The 15,116-nt window shown below is 35.1% G+C and overlaps 1 non-coding gene across 1 annotated transcript; it reads right to left on the bottom strand.

Annotated features, from left to right (window-relative positions):
- Window positions 1-10,705: 10,705 nt before the first annotated feature.
- LOC144297774 (U6 spliceosomal RNA) lies at window positions 10,706-10,808 on the bottom strand. The gene has a single exon (XR_013364641.1). It is a non-coding gene; the product is annotated as a U6 spliceosomal RNA (small nuclear RNA).
- Window positions 10,809-15,116: the final 4,308 nt, after the last annotated feature.

Raw genomic sequence — 15,116 nt, 5'->3', positions numbered from 1 at the left:
CTTCCACAGCCTTATTGCAACTAGCTTCAACTGTGTTTCTTTTCTGCTGGTTCCTCACAAGTAAGACCTTTAGCCATCTTTCCCAGTGCTTTTATAAACCTTCATTTTGCTGGTAATCAATTTTCTTATCCACCTCAGCCTTTTTTTTCTTTAAATAATCTTTCCACCCTCTACATTAAACTGGTACCTGGACTTCACCTGATTATACCATTATGGCTTGCTATTCTCCATAACCATTCTCCCTAATCTATAAAATCATACCATTTGATGATAGCTGCCACTTATCAGTTTTGTCCTTACCATAGTGATCTATGTGCTGCCCCTCTTGCCTTCTCAGGGACTTTAACAGCTAATGTACTATCACCACCTCCACTGAGACTCTCTTCATTTCACATCAGTTTCCAGGGCCTGACTCTCATGTGTTTCCAAGTGTTAGTCCCAATTATATTGATCTTTTCCCCCATCTAGTTTGGGCTTCTTGACTTTCCATTTCAACTCTAATCTCACTTGCACCATTGCTATTTTGATCATATCTCTTGCCCTCTGGGCCCTCAACCTAGGAAAAACAACTACTTCCTTTCTCTTTCATGATGATGGTTGATGCCATACATCTCAAATCCCTAAGGGATGCTCAACAATCCTTTTCTTCTTTTCCAGTCTAATTTCTACTTGTTGTCCCTGCCCCTTTTTTTTGTGCACATATTGCATATTCTAGTCTTTTCTACTTTATTCAATTCCCTAATCATGACCTATTTCTTCACAGCTGATATCTTCCTAATTTTCTTGAGATAACCACTACAATGCCTTGTATGGCTGTGTGTTTATTCATATTTTTACCTTCTTCTATCTTTTTCCAGTATGAATGGCTTCTATTTTCCCTGACTCCCATATCTTTGAATATTGTCTCAGTTATTTTACTTAATAATAATTTTTAAAAATAACATTTTTTCTCTTTATTCTTCTTATCAACCTATAAACATATTGTTACTACAGTATGTTTCATCTGAAAAGAATACTTATTTTCATAATTTTTCTTTCCTATCTTAACACTCTCTTTTCCCTTTTTGAAAATGTGGGAGCACCTGGGTGGCTCAGTCAGTTAAGCATCTGCCTTTTAGCTTGGGTCATGATCTCAGAGGTCCTGGGATTAGCCCTGCATTGGGCTCCCTGTTCAGTGGGGAGTTTGCTTGTGTCTCTCTGGTTCTGCCTCTCCACCTTCCTCATGCTTTCTTTCACTCTCTCTCAAATGAATAAATAAAATCTTAAAAAAGAAAAGAAAAAGAAAATGTGATCTATATTTTCTGCTGCCCCTGAAAGAGAGAGAATTATGACATCAATGTGCATATTGGATAAGTTGTTGACGATAGTTGCCTTGGTTTTCTGTCACACATTATTAAGTCTCTAGCAATCTGGCTTTCATTTCTATAACATTATTGCAACTGGACTCTTGATAGTTTTCATTAATCTCCTAATTTGCAAATATAATGATGAGAAGATAATCTTGTTTCGCTATTGTATGCTTATTTTTCATGTCCTTACAGGTTCATGTCTGGACATAGAATGTAACCACACATGGCAAAGATAAAAAGACTGCATGCCTAATGAGATAGAGAATTAAATATTGCTGCACTTGACTTTTGTGATGGTCATTTAATATACCTTCTTCTCAGAACAGGAGAATATGGGTGTAAGGATACATATTAGGGTTCTCCAGAGAAATAGAACCAAAATGAGATGTATGATATAATATATACTGTACAATATTTATATTTACATATATATATATGATTTATTATGAGGAATTGAATCATATGATTATGGAGGCTGAGAAGTTCTGTGATCTGCTTTCGCAAGCTGGAAACCCAGGAAAGTTGATGATGTAATTTCTAGTTCAAATACAAAAGACCAATATCCCAACTTAAAAACAGGCAGAGAGAACAAATTACTTTTTATTCTATCTTTTGTTCAATTTAGGCTTCAAACAGATTGGATGAGGCCCACCCACATTTAGGAGGGCAATCTGACTTACTCAGTCTACCAAATAAAATGTTAATCTCATCTAAGAACACCATCATAGACACACCCGGAATAATGTTTAACCAAATTACTGGCCATCCCTAGCCAAGTTGACGCTTAAAATTACCAATCACTGAATAAGACAGACCTATGCTTTGTCACTCAATACTCTTGACTTCAGCAAGCTCCCCTGAACTTGTTTTCTGATCGGTAACATGTCCATAACATGCTTTCCCAGAGTAGCTATGGATATTAAATAAGCGTGCGGAAATGCTTTCTTTACAGAACGGGCACTGAGCAGAACTTGTTCCCTTTTTTATCTCTTGTTCTTACCTCTCCCTTTAAAAAGGATTTGCTTCCCATGATATGTCTTATCATATTTTGTCCACTATACTGTTTAAGTAAACAGTGAGTGACCAGTGAAGGGGAGTCTACCATTTCCCCTGAGATAATGTCTCACAAATTAAGAGATCTCATTGCCATGGAATGTTTCCTGATCTTTGGCTGAAAGTAAATAGCCTTGCCAGTACCATATATAGAAAATTTTGATGAGCATGGTTTGTGACTGGACACTTCTCCATCAACCATGGAAAAAGAAAAGTTAGGTTTCATTTTTAAATTGCTGTCTTGAATCATAACAGTTCAATTATTCGTAGTATTTTATTTTCTTTATTACCATCATGAAAATTACCTTGTTCTCCTAGGTGCATTTTAATTTCACATGCATGTTTTTAATCATTCTAAGTAAGGTCTTAGAATGTCTCTTCTAATCATTGTAGTACCCTCAAGATAGTATCTCATATATTATTTACCCTTGTTTTTGATTTTCAGTAAAGCTCAGTATTATGATTCTAAAGTCTAAGAAGAGCCATTTCATAATTTTATGGTATAAAGTTAATAAGATTTTGGTGTGAAATGTTATATTTTGACTACCATTTCTTGGTCAGTATTCACTAAATATATATTAATACACTAACTAATACACAACCTAACTTATACTTGAAACAATTAATACACTGACTAACTAATACACAACCTAACTTATACTTGAAACAATTCTGACTTTATGGAGGTGTTCTTTCACTTTAAGTAAGGGAACCTTAACAGATAGCTGTCTGCTATGCCAGTTTTTATGTAGTGTTACTCTATTTCCCTTTCTTTATGTTCTAAGATAAAATCTATCATGAACTTATAAGTAATCAGGCAAAGTGAAATGAGGTAATTATTTTGTGACTTTGATCAATGGAAATAAACACCCTGGATAATTCAAGCCCCATTTCCCACTTTTTCTTTAATAACATTTACTGAAAAGTCACAGTGGATTTTTAGGTAATTGTCTCAATCTTCTTCCATGTGCCTGAGTAAACACAGCTAATGGGTCTGTTTTACATAATGAAATGTTATGGAAAATTCAAAACATAAGCCTGGCAGGGACTTTCAGAGGTCATCTGGAGCATCTCACTTCCTCTAGGCAGACTTCTTGCAAATCTTTCTTTAAAGAAAAATGTCTGTGTCTAGGTTAAGATTTGCAGGTGACACAAGACTGAGAGATCTAGCAAATATGATTATAACTTAAAACAATATCTAAGAAATAAGGATGATTTCTCTATATTAGAAAGATGAAATTAACATAAAGAAATTCTGTATTTTCCCTCAATTTTCAATTGCATATGTAGAAGCTATAGAACAGGAATGGGGAGAAATAACAAGGCATAGCAAAGAAAGATGGGGGCTAGATAGAATGTACTGTGGCCATGTTTGGAGTATTAACTCAAGTGTTGGGTCCTACTTGACCTGAGGCATCTGCTGGGCTCCAAATCTGGCAGAGAAATGGATGATCATCTACTGCTTTAGAGACCAACAGTTCACTAAGGAGAACAAAGGTGCCATGTACTTAGCTTCTGTGTTCAAATAACACTAACTAGAGAGCAGGGCCTTTCTTTTATACTCTTCTATATAAAAGATTTTCTCAGCTATAGAGAAGCAGAAGAGTTTCGGGAGAAAAAAATAAGTTAGGACTAGAAACGTTGTGCAGATCTAGGAGTGAGATATTCCCCGTGAGGTCCAGAGGATAGATAAAAAGAAAAAAAGAAAAAAAACAACACCCCCCCCCCCCAAAAAAAAAAAACCTTGTGCCTTAATTGTCCTTTTGGAAACTGAGTATAGTTGAGATTGTTTATTGTAGTATTCTTTTTGTTATCTTAACTGTAAGCCAGCATTATCCTTTGCCCCCCCTTCACCTAACATTTGGGAAGAATTTGGGAGATTGTCTAAATCTACCCTTAATTGCGATTCTTCTGCATTATGTGTTCCATCCACCCTACTCCCACTCTTGTGGGGCCAAACCACTGTTGATTTTATTCCTAATCTTGTCCTAAAGTAATGGATAGCAGAGCTCCTAGTTACAACTTTTTCTTTATTGCTACTTGCATGACATGTATAGAACAGGAGTGATCATAGGGTGAGCTTCTATTGTCTTAATGACTAAGGTTAAGATTTGCAGGGGACACAAGACTGAGAGATCTAGCAAATATGATTATAACTTAAAACAATATCTAAGAAATAAAGACCCATCTACTTCTTTTCAGAACACCACTAGGCAAAATTGTACAGTTATATCAGACTTGCCTGGATGGATGAATTAAACGGAAGAGAATGTTTTAGATTTGGTTTTTGCATTCCCACAGATTTGCTTTGACCCTGAGTCCTAATCATTTGCTCAGTAGAGAGCTCTAGTTGCTTTCTATTTGCCTCATCTACTAATGGTGCCACCTGTCTCAGCCCTTCTGGTGAGGTCTGAACTTTAGCATAGCTTCCATCATGCCCACTAACATGGAAACCATAGTGACTTTGGCATCCAAGTCTCGCCTAACTGGACTCACAGAGACTACCTCTTCACACCACTTTCCAATTCAGATAAAGTACATTAATGCTGGAAGTGAGATCTGGTTTCCCAGAGTGGCCTGGTACACAGGTGGGAAATGCAGAGCAAATGTAGAAAATTGATACTCTTTGGAACAAATTGAACTTGGACCAACATGGCACAGGAACTTTAAAATGACTATATTGAAACTCTACTTCTTTTAATCCATGATTCTCTTTCTACCTCATGTTCAGCAGATGAATTTTTACCTCCCACTTCATGGACAAAATTCACTAATTTATTCATGATTTTTCAGATGTCTGAGAGTACTCATTACTGGCACTTCCTTTTAGGGCTTAATAATAGGAACTACATCATATGAGAACATTCTCAGTTTAATATTTACCAAATAATCTACAAACTTGGTTACATGCGTTCTTATCCTGCTTTATATTTCCTTCTATTTCATTGATCGTAGCTGAGACCCATGACCACCCTGGCTGCAAGACCGGCTGGGAAGCTGGTAGTTGAAAGGCAAATGGGATTGTCATGATTGACTTTGAGCAATATTCATTGTTTGGGACTTAGTACATTGCCTCTCTATATAAAATCATGGATTTGTTATCAAGAAAGCTTGTAGAAATGTCCCTGTGGGTAATAGCCAAGAGGAATCTTTGGCTGAAGATTTAACATCCCTATTCCATTTTAACAGCATGACCTAATCATGGCTCAGAATCGTTGTTCTACTCACCCTGGCACAGTACCATCCATATATTTCTCCAATGTTAGTATTTTGAATCTTCCAAAGCATTAAATTGAAAACCCTACAGTAGAAGTCAAAACTCCAGCAGATCCTGACTCTCAAATGAGAAAGACAAATGTTTCGGCACATTCACTATCAATTACTCTTCTTGTAGAAGCTAAAAATGCTTTCTCAGGAGTTTGAGAGGTTCTTGCAATTAGACTGTAAAGCAATTTCTAATGATGATGTAATGAGGAAATGTTTTAATATTTCCTCAATTTAGTAAATCCTTTTTTAAAACAATTTTATTTATTTATTTATTCATGAGAGAGGCAGAGAGAGAGAGGCAGAGACGTAGGCAGAGGGAGAGCAGGCTCTCCCTGCAAGCAAGGAGCCCGATGTGGGACTCGATCCTGGGACTCCGGGACCATGCCCTGAGCCAAAGGCAGATGCTCAACCACTGAGCCACCCAGGTGTCCCAATTTAGTAAATCCTTATATGCCACATGTCTTGTTTTTCCTCTGTAACAACCAATTCAGAACTAGGCATTGTGAAATTGTGACTCAGATTGAGGCAAGACCTCCACCATGATTTTCTGTTAATTTTAGGAACCACAATGGCTCATCCTCAACCTCTCCTTGCTGGCTAATTTGATGGCATGACCCAAGCCCTACTAAACTCAGGGGCCTGAGCCTTTTGTTAACTATGTTCTTCTCAGGTTGGGTTCACTGTATTTTTATTTACTTTCAAAATTGGGCAAAGTACAAAAAGGCACAATGAGGATCATCTAGATTCCACACATATTCCTCCCCACTCCCACTGTAATGGGCAGCATTTTATAGGAACATTTCTTCTAATGATCAGGAGCAATTACCCCTGCCAAACAGGACACCTTATTCTCCTGATTGTCTTGTCTTTTCCCTTCTATGCCCCTGAACAACTGGCTAAGATATTCATCACTGCCATGAGCATATATATATTCTCTCTAGATTCACTGCCCATTTCATGGGCACCCTTCCAATTCATAGCCAGTGACAGTTTTAACAATTTAAAGGCCACTTTGTGCCAGAAGCTGTTCCATCTGCCATCAGGGCTCCTCATTGTCAGCCACGTGATGAATGATAAGCTCCCAAGTCCCAATTTATCAATTGCTTATTGGACCACTACTAACACCAGTGATCACAGGTTGGTTGTATTTCTGGAAGGAGACAGACACCAAATGGAGTTCAAAAGCCAAATTGCTTACTAGGAATTAACAGCTGTGAAAGGAAGGAGGAAGAAGTCAAATTTGGCAAATGAAAAAGTAAATTGCAAGGGAGAGCTGATGTAATCTTACTAACCCTGCAGGGAGCACTTGAGTGAGTATAGCCCACCAGAATTAAAATGGCTGGCCTTTTAGTCTTACCTTACTCATTTAGCAACCTGCTCCCAAGAATAGTGTGACTTTAGACAAAGAGACTCCCATTGTGGCCAACCAGGAAGGAACTGACAGCTGTAGATGGCGGCAAAACACATTCCCTTCAGCTGGTCAGTAAGCTCTTCTTTGAAGGAAATCCAGTGGTGCATACATGCTTCTGTCATGGTTGGTGGGCAGAGAAAGGTTTCTGTTGAGAAAAGGAAGAGAAGGGAATGTTTAGGGAACATAGAATTTTTTTTTTTCATGAATTGAAAGTTCAAGAGGATAAAATCAAGGATCTAGGAGAAATAATGGAGTAGAAATTTGGGTCAGGTCAAAGAAGCCCAGAGCATTATAGGTATTAGAATACAGGAGAGTATAGATACACAGAGATTTACGTTTTGGAAGGTGATGAGGAAAATAGGAACAAGGAATATTGTCTACTGCCCATAGTCTAAGCCATCTAACCTCACAGATTTTAATTGCAGCATTAAAGGGAGGTATGTCAACGTTAAACGGAGGAATAGCATGTTCTATTTCCTCCCCATTAAGAGGAAAAATGGTAGCAATAAGCAGCTGTGTATGAGTCCATGATTCTTGGTCCTGCATGATTTTGAAACTCAGGCCTGGGTGCTAACGTTTCTGTGTCCATATTTTAATCCTCTTAGTTAACTTGGAAAGACTTAAGTCTGAGACTTAACAAAGCTGGTCAGAGCTGATGGGATAATGTAGAAAATATTTGCCATTCTCACATATAGCGTAAGTCAGCTCTCAGAGCTTAATTTTAACACAGGGTTTAATTTAACATCTCTTAGGTCAGCAACTAATTCATCAGAACTAAGAGGAATAAACAGGTGCACTCTTCTTTGTAGTAAAAAGTTAGTAGTAAAAGTGTTAGCATGCACTTGTAAGCAGAAGCTGAGACCGCTTGGATATTTGGCATATAGTTTATAGCCTGAAAAGAGGTTTTCCTTGCTCCTTTCAATTGTTAGGATATCAAATATTCTACATACATGTGTGTATATACTTCTAAGAAATAGTATAGCATTTTATAAATTTCCATTCTTAGTTAATAACCTATAATTTATTCCTATGTCAATAAATATATGTTTAAATTATCACTTTTCATGACTACTTACATTCCCCTATATGCTTTTTGTCATAATTAACAAGTCTTTTGCATTTGAGCACTTATTATACTATTTGATTCTGTATTAAAAAACAGTTTTTGTGCCCTTGGGACAGCCTCAAAAAAAAAAAAAACAGTTTTTGGTGAATCTCCTAGTTCTTTTATGGCTATGGACTTACACAATTATTTCTTTATATTAAATTCCTAGAAGCAGAGTATTAGTCATAGAGTCTATATCTTAAGTTACCAGATTGTTCTCCCAGGAAGCCATGTAAATTTATATCACAGTTAAAACCATGTAAGAATGTTTTATACCTTCACCAATACTGTATTCAGTCATTTATTCATCTGTCAATCTCACAGTTGAAAATTGTATCCCCTTTTAGAATGAGGTTGACTACTTTGCCTTGTGTTTATTACAGATTTCTTTTCTTTTTTTTTTTTTTTTTTGTAAAATTGCCTCTTTGTGTTCTTAGTCCATTTTTCTATATGCATTTTTGTCCTTTTTTTAAAAAGCATTTTATATATCAAGGACATTTAGTCTTTGTCTCAGTTGATGTATGTTATGTTACCTTTTTTGCCATTTTTTCATGTAAAAGTTTCTATTCTAAGTCAACTTTTTAATTTGAATTTTTCAAATTCAAGTCTAAGTCCTTTCTTACATTCTAGCTGTGACTTTGTTTAAAAAGGCTGGTCACATTCTCATATAAGTAACCAAATAAATTTCTTTCTAGTACTTTTACATTCATTTTTCATAGGTAAAACTTTTAATATACCTGAAATGTGATTTAGTGCCAGCTGTCAGGAAGGTATCTGAACATATTTATTTCCAGTTAGGTCAGCACTTGACCCTAGCATTTTTAAAAGAATTTATCCTTTCTCTTTGATATATAGTTGATATGATTCTGGTTTTGAATCTTATATTAATTTATCTCTATATTCCACCCTTAGAATCCTACTGCCTTAATTATTATGGCTATATGATAATTTATACCTTAGAGAAAGAATAGTTATTAATGTTTTTCTCTTTCATATTGTTTCTTCTTGATTTTGCAAAAATTTTGTAATTTTTAAAAATTATAACTTGAACTAGCTTAAGCAAAAAGCTTTGGGCTCTTAGAATCCAAGAAAGTTTTGGCAACTTTGCTTTAAGAAAAACATTAAAAAAAAAGAAAGAAAGAAAGAAAGAAAGAAAGAAAGAAAGAAAGAAAGAAAGAAAGAAAGAAAGAAAAACATCAAGGCAGCAAGGCAGTTCTCTTATTAACAAGGAATAGAAATGCCTTTCCTCCCAACTTATGACTCTGCCTCTCTCAACACATCAGGATCCTGTCACGATTCCTATTCTCAAGGTGGGAAATATGGCTGCTGGCAGTTCAGGACTTTTATGTTGGGGCCTTAGCCACCAGATTGAAACTAATCTCAATTTTTGGCTTTGGGTTATTGGAATTTTTTGACAAGAGACACAGTAACTCAGCATAGCTTAGGCAGCCACTATTTTACATGGTTCATGCAGGAAAGTGCCTTAAAGACTTTTAAATTCTTGGCAGGAAATTTGGTAATGATTTCTGTAATTCAGTAGTAGGTTTGCAAATTATAAATAGTTTTGAAGTTATGGTTAGAATTGTGTTTGGTGAAATATTTTGACAAAGGAAATACAAAATGAGAATGGTTTTGTTTTCTCTTATTTTCATGGTGTAGTAAACATTGCTATTGAGTTTGCTGTTTGAAAAGTGGATCTAAAAAAAAAAAAGTGGATCTGCATGAATGGCTTAAAAGCTTGAAATGCATGCTCTGTATTTGTTAGAAAAGAATATTTATGAACTGTGTAGATTTGGTTTATAACCCAGCAGCTTTTCATGACAATGGGCAGCCATGAGTTGGCTGCATCAATCAGGCATCCAGATTCTATCTATAGTAGACAAAACATTCCTTACATATAAAACTGAAAGATAGAAGGAGGAAATAAAGAAGTCGGCCTTTTAATATTTTATTTTACTCCTATATAATATAATCAAGAAAATTCAGTTTTGTTTAAGTTAAGCCAGGGAGTATGCCTTAATCATGATTCTCATTTTTACTGTTCATTCCATGATTCCCTTATCTTCAGCGAGTCCTTTTATGTAGACATCATAGCATTAATTTATGGTCTAGTTTCTTTTTTATCTTTTTTCTTAAATTATTGAGCTCTCCTCCTAACCTGTCAGCTTCTTTAGGGCACGGACTTTCTTATTTCTCTGTAAGTACTTAGAAGCTAAACATTGTGTTTAAATGTAAGTTGGTACTCCATAAATGTATTTTATAAATTGTTTTATAAATGTGTTTTATAAATATTTGAGTTATAAATAACTCAAAAGATGAAGAGAGTGGGGTACCTGGGTGGATCAGCTGGTTAAGTGTCTGCCTTTAGCACAGGTCATGATCCTGTTGTCTGCTTCTCCCTCTGCCCCTCCCAACCCGCTCATGCTGACTCTCTCTCAAATAAATAAATAAAATCTTAAAAAAAAAAAAAGATGAAGAGAGCATAGAAATACCAGAATTTATTTTTTTTATTTTAAATTAAAAAAATATGAAATGCTCATGAACCTGTGTGTCATACTTGCACAGGGGCCATGCTAATTTTCTCTGTATTATTCCTGTTTCAGTATGTGTGCTCCAGAAGCAAGCATGAAATACTAGAATTTAGAGTGGAATAGAAACTAGGTTATTAATTTTTGTATGCACAATAATTATATTTTACATAATTGTATTTCATATGAATTTTCCTTAGATCTTTACTGTTTTCTTTACTGTAGTTCTACCAGTTGTTCATATTCTAGACAAATTATAGATAATATAACTCATATTTTCTTTTTTTATTGAACTGAGACATTTGTTCCTCCTTGAGGTAGTTTTATTGAATTGGAAAACTAAACATGACTTGTTAATAGATGTTACCTATGGGTATTATTTCATAGTAGAAGAAGAGTTTACTGAGATATAATATATAAATAATATAAAATTTGACTACAAATCAAATGAGTAAACAAGTTGAGGCATCTAAAATATTGTGGTGGTCTCACATACCCTGCAAAAACAAATGTCTTCAAGATTAACAGTCTGTGATTTTGAAATGTAGATCCATTTCTGAAGTGAAAATAGATCATCAAAATACACTTTATTTATTTCTAATAGTTTGAATGGGGTATCATTTATATACAATGAACTGCTTATGGGTACAGTTTGGTAAGTTTTGACATGTGTATACATCTGTAAAACCATCTGTCATCCCCAAAGTTTGTTCATGCCTGTTAAGAATTCTTTCCTTCTGTCCTTCCCATGCCATCATCTTCCCAAGTACCCACTTACTTGCTATTTGTCACTAGTGATTAGTTTTCATTTTACACAGTTTTATAGAAATAGAACCTTGCAGTATGTACACTCTTTTATTTGATCCGGCCTTTTTCACCCAGAATTATTATTTTGAGATTTATCCATGTTTCTTATGTATCACAAGTTCCTTTTTTCTTATTTCTGAGTTTCATTCCATTGTATGGATATACCACCATTGGTTTATTCATTTGCTTCTTTATGGATGTTGGGGCCATTGCCAGTTGTTATCCATTACAAATAAAGTTGCTATGAGCATTCACAGACAGTTATGGAAGCTAAGTGCCAGAAATCAGTTTTACTCAGCTAAAATCAAGGTGGTATCAGAAAATCCTGTTCCTTGTCTTTTCCAGCATCTAGAGCTGAACTTCTTGAATTCTTTGGCTCACGGTCTTTTCCCCTCCTCCATCTTCAAAGCCAGTGGCATAACATCTCTCTCTGACTCTGCTTCCCTCACATGGCTGCCTTATCTTCTATGGTCAAGGCTTCCTCTGCCTTCCTCTTATAAAGAACATGTGATTGCATTAAGGGTCCACCCATATATTCCAGGGTAATCCCCTCATCTCAAAATCCTTAATTTACCTCACATCTACAAAGTTCTTTTCTTTTCTTTCTTTCTTTCTTTCTTTCTTTCTTTCTTTCTTTCTTTCTTTCTTTCTTTCTTTCTTTCTTTCTTCTTTCTTTCTTCTTTCTTCTTTCTTCTTTCTTCTTTCTTTCTTTTTTCTTTTTCTTTTTTTCTTTTTCATGGCCAGAGATTAGGACATAAATTTTGGGAGTGCACAATTCACCTACCGTATCATTTCTTATTTCTTCTTTCTTTGCAAATACTTTCTTCCAGTGTGGCTTGTCTGTTTATCATCCTAAAAGTGTCTTTTGAAGAACAGAAGTTTCTAATTTTGAGCCTAAGGTATTAGTTTTTTCTTATATGGATCATGCTTTTGGTGTCCTGAGAAATCTTTAACAACCCAAAGTAGTTAAGGTCTTCTCTTTTTCTTTTTTTCCAAGAAGTTTTATGGTTTTAGAAATTTACATTCAAATCTATGATCCATTTTGAGTATTTTTCTTATATGGTACTAAATATGAATCTAAGTGCATTTTCTTGCATGTGAATTTCCAAATGTTTGAGCACCTTTTGCTGAAAGCCTATTCTTTCTGCATTGAATTGCCTTTGCAGCTTTGTCAAAAATGATTTGTTTATGTAAGCTTGGGCCTATTTCTGAACAGCTAATTCTACTCCATTGATATAGTTGTCTATCTTGAGGCCAAGGCCACACTACCTTAGATTTATAGCTTTATAATGTGTTTTGAAATCAGGTAGTGTAAGCCTTCCAATTTTGTTTCTGAAGCTTTTTGGCTATTTTATGTTGTTTATATTTCCAGGTGAATTTTCAATGTTTGCCAAGTCCTAGCCAAAGATAAAAAAACAAAAGGAAAATCCTGTTATGATTTTGATATGATTGCATGAAATTATAGATCAATTTGAGAAGAAGTGACATGTTAATAATGTCAGTCTTCCTGACCCATGAATAAGGTATATCTTTTTAATTATTTAGGGCTTCTTTAGCTTCACTCAGCAATTTTTTTTTTTAATTTTCAGAATTCAGGCATTTATTCTTCTGTGTCTTTTTTTTATTTTTATTTATTTATGATAGTCACAGAGAGAGAGAGAGAGAGAGAGAGAGAGGCAGAGACACAGGCAGAGGGAGAAACAGGCTTCATGCACCGGGAGCCCGATGTGGGATTCGATCAGGGGTCTCCAGGATCGCGCCCTGGGCCAAAGGCAGGCACTAAACCGCTGAGCCATCCAGGAATCCCTCTTCTGTGTTATTTATCTGTACCACATACCATTAAAGAAAATAAGGTGATGACACACAATATCAAAACCTTAAACTTCTCTCTGAATTTCTTCGAAAATATATCTTTTGGGGGGTGTTTCTATTGTTTTAAAACTATTTCTGTCAATATGTCCTTGCCCAAATAGAATACACATTTTCTTATCCTTGATTCCCACAGCATCCCCACAGCATTATACACATTATATATGTGTGTGTGTGTATGTGTGTCTCTGTGTGTGTATTTCTAATTTATCTTTACATCACATAATTGATAAAGTTAAAGAATCTGGCAGTTAAAGTGTTTAACAACTTCTTCAGTTCACCTTTACTGCTAGTTGTCAACAAAGGCACGTGTAGAAGTAGGATAACTATCTTTGAATTATGGGACCCTTGATTGTATTCTAGTAAATAGGCTTTGATTTTTCCTCTTTTTTTAAAGGACTGTGAAATAGGACTTCAAGCAATTTTCCAAGTACAAGCATTCATTATTTTAGAAAATATAACGAAATTTCTAAATATCATATCAGTACTTAGTTTCAAGTATAATCACCAGAAGGCGCAAAAGCTAAACATAAGTGGCTTTGTGGTCGAAAGCCTGTAGCACTCAGGCCCAGTGGGCTCTATTTGCATTTCATTCACAATATAACAGTGCACAGAAATGCATTTCTGTATCTGTTCTGCAGTTCAAGCAGCATAAAGTAAAAATTTTCTTCTCACTGGTTCCCAGAAGTTATCACACAAAAAGCCCATAAGAATTACCATGTTACTTATCAAAGGGCAAAGCCCATGATTATGGTCCTGGGGACTAGCAGCTGGTTTTAAAGGCATCTATGTGTATCATACTTCTAGTTTTATTACAATGTCAGTTTTTTTCCTAAAGAAACAAGATAGTGGCTAATTAGTTTAAACTAGTTAAATAGTACACATTTCAACTGATTTTAACAAATATTCCTAACATTTGCCTCTTTCAGAAGTACAGTGTTAGCAATTAAGCAGAGTTGAATATTTCAGTGTGCCTGTAGTTGCAAATATGATGCCATTATGCAATTTGAAAAGATCAATTCTTCTCACCAGAAATGCTTTGTTTTATAAGTTTCAAGGTAAATACCATTTTAGGTTGCAGAGTCTTCTGATTTTCCAGGTAATATTGATTTCATTTCTAGGGCAGAAAGCGACTGTCCCTATGAGTTGACTAAGCTTTTTGTTGTCAAAGGTTATTACTATTTTTACACCACTCTGGTATGCTAGTAAATGTTTCTCACTTCATTATCATGCCCAGGCCTTTATAATATCGCTTAATACAGGATGAAAATATTTATTAACTTTTGGTTTGGATGTTTCTGAGCATGAATGATTGTGGGGAATCAAATGTAGTTGTTACAAGGGTTTTCACTGATGAATAACAAAATCCCTCAGAGCTATGGGTACATGGATTTTTAATAGGTGCATTTATTTGATTACCATCAGCCATTTGTAGTATGTTCCAGTTGCTCGCCATTAACTAACTTAAAAAAATAGTTATTAAGCCAAGATTTCTCAGACTTTCTGAGCAAGACTGACTTCTATTTAAATATAAATTCAAATTTATAAAGTATTTTAAAAATTCTAAGTGATGTTTTCAGCATTCAGCTTATTTTGGAGTTAAGAATTGACTAACTTGGATGATTTGTTATGTTGCTTTTTTACCGAGTTGGAAATAAGTGTTTTAAATATATGGCAGAAAACCTACCTCAAAGGAACCTAAATGATCTATTATTAAAGAAACTTAT

This window comes from Canis aureus, chromosome 25 (genome assembly GCF_053574225.1).
Source record: "Canis aureus isolate CA01 chromosome 25, VMU_Caureus_v.1.0, whole genome shotgun sequence".
Classification (NCBI taxonomy): domain Eukaryota; kingdom Metazoa; phylum Chordata; class Mammalia; order Carnivora; family Canidae; genus Canis; species Canis aureus.
The sequence above is the reverse complement of the archived record's forward strand: the minus strand, read 5'-3'. Positions and strand labels throughout refer to the sequence as shown.